We start from the raw sequence: 2,500 nt of genomic DNA, 5'->3' as shown, positions 1-2,500 counted from the left end.
TATCATTTCTGTCTTGGATAATCATCTCTCTCTCTCTCTCTCTCTCTCTCTCTCTCTCTCTCTCTCTCTCTCTGTTTGAGTGTGTAATTCCCGGATCGACTAATTCAATACCATCTATTCCAGTGCAATCAAGGATACACATTATGAGAATGCGAAGCATAATCATTCATATTGTTTCCTTACATCATCGAATAAGAGTCACAGATGAATATTTCTTTAAGTTTACCCACTTGCATCACAAACGAATATTGCAGTGACATACGTGACAAACTTTAAGTACAGTGTAGTCCTAATTAACCAATTCATGTATGAACCCAAACATTCCTTACCAAAGGACGCATATTATAAGAATTTTAACGAATTTTGCATTTATACATATCATGAGCCGTAACCAGACCACTGGAGGACAAAGGCCTAAGACAAACATACGCAAATATATATATATATATATATATATATATATATACACTGTAAAAAGTTCAAGGTACAGAAAGGGTATAACGAGTGAGCTGGGGTTTATATACATGTAAAACACCCTAAGGCTCAAAAATACCCCTCTACAGCAGGAGGCAGGGTATTTTTTGTGAATAATATACCCTCTATTGTACTTTGTCTTAAAATGGGCTCGGTAAGTTTGTGTGATCATGTCATGAAATGAACTTTTACTCTGTATTAAATCACCATATTGTTACACTGATACTGTAATGCACCAAAAAAGTTACTAACAACATATTGGTTTTGAGTTATGGATAGTTTTAAAGCAGTTCCTACAAAATGCGGTACTTGGCAATTTGTATTGTTGCCGTCTCGAGATTCTTCGAGAGCCAGGGAATTTGGCGGGAAATTTCAGTGGCGTCTGGACTCTGCGTCTGCTCAGCAGTGAAGATAAATTGCTCCAATTACCGTCATCGGGATTATAATATCTACACTACATTTCATCTGTTAACCAAGGTAAGAACACTAACTGTCCATCTATGCAAGCATAAACAGTGGTTACGAATAAAAATTGTCAGACATCATCATTAGTTTTGCATTCAGGCTGTGATAGTCTGAAAAATCATTATTACTAACACCGGGGAAAATAAGTAAGAAATTATCATTAGTACCTAATTATGAGAGAGAGAGAGAGAGAGAGAGAGAGAGAGAGAGAGAGAGAGAGCGTCAAGCTGTCTGGGAGGAAAAAAAAACCATAAACAACGTATTCAGCTAAACGTTAATAACATTTCGATTACGCGTAGTCTGTAAGCAAACACTGACGCCAATGATTTCTTAATCAGTTTGACTTGAGGTAGTTAGGTATTTATGCATGATATTTTTTCTTTTCTTTTCTATATATATATATATATATTTATAAATATATATATATATATATATATATATATATATATAAATATTTATATATTCAGGCACACACACACTAACAAATATTTTCTTTTCACAGATTTCTGCGTACGGTTTGCTTTGCAGCTTCTGCCATCACTCTTTATATTGTATATATACTTTTGATTTTCAAGTGTAATGGAAATAATAAATTGATAAACCAAACTTTCAAAATCATTGACCTTATTACTTTATTTACTTATAAGCTATTACTACACCTATATAATGGTGGAATAGATATTAATTATAAAATCATAATTAATATACACGGGTATTTATGTCGTATAGAATACCCTGTAAAAGGGTATTCTTTACCTACGATACACCCCTAGGTAAGGGTATCTCAAGTATATGTTATACCCTTGTTATGGGTATATTGTAAAGGGTATATTATAGTTCTTATATACCCCGATAGGGTATGCTATTTTAACCACTAGAAATACCCTTTTTCTACCCCTTTTATACCCTTAATTTTTTAGAGTGTATATATATATATAATATATGTATATACACACACACATATATATATATAATATATATATATATATATATATATATCTATATATATATATATATATATATATAACCGCATTTAATAATTGTTAGACTGTTAGTATAAATTGAACATCTTGCCCGAAAACTTTTCTTAAACTTCTCCTTTTCAGAATTAAGATTAAATGTTTGCAGAAATTGTAGCGCTGATTCACCAAAAGTTTGCTCATTAGTTAAATAGTTTATATCATTTGTCAGAAAATTTTAATTCAGTCCCATTTATTCCAGAGCATTCAAGGATGCTCAATATGACAGTGTGAAGCATAATTATTCGCGTTGTTTTCTTATCTGATATTTCTTTAAATTTATTTATTTCCTTCACAATCACCTTCCAGATCACCTTGCCCTAATTTCTAAAAAGCAAAAACACTTCAGAGGGTTCGTTGTTGACCCCGAAAAAGTGACTCGAAGAACTTGGAAAGAAACGGATAGCTATAATGAACGACTCAATGGCGTCTCTCTCTCTCTCTCTCTCTCTCTCTCTCTCTCATCTTGAAGTGTTCGGTGTCCAGCTTAAGACCTTGATTAATTAAGGCGCTTCTGAAACCACCAATCCGGCTAGACTCAC

The sequence above is a fragment of the Palaemon carinicauda genome, chromosome 18, assembly GCF_036898095.1.
Source record: "Palaemon carinicauda isolate YSFRI2023 chromosome 18, ASM3689809v2, whole genome shotgun sequence".
Lineage (NCBI taxonomy): Eukaryota > Metazoa > Arthropoda > Malacostraca > Decapoda > Palaemonidae > Palaemon > Palaemon carinicauda.
This window is presented reverse-complemented; position numbering follows the sequence as displayed.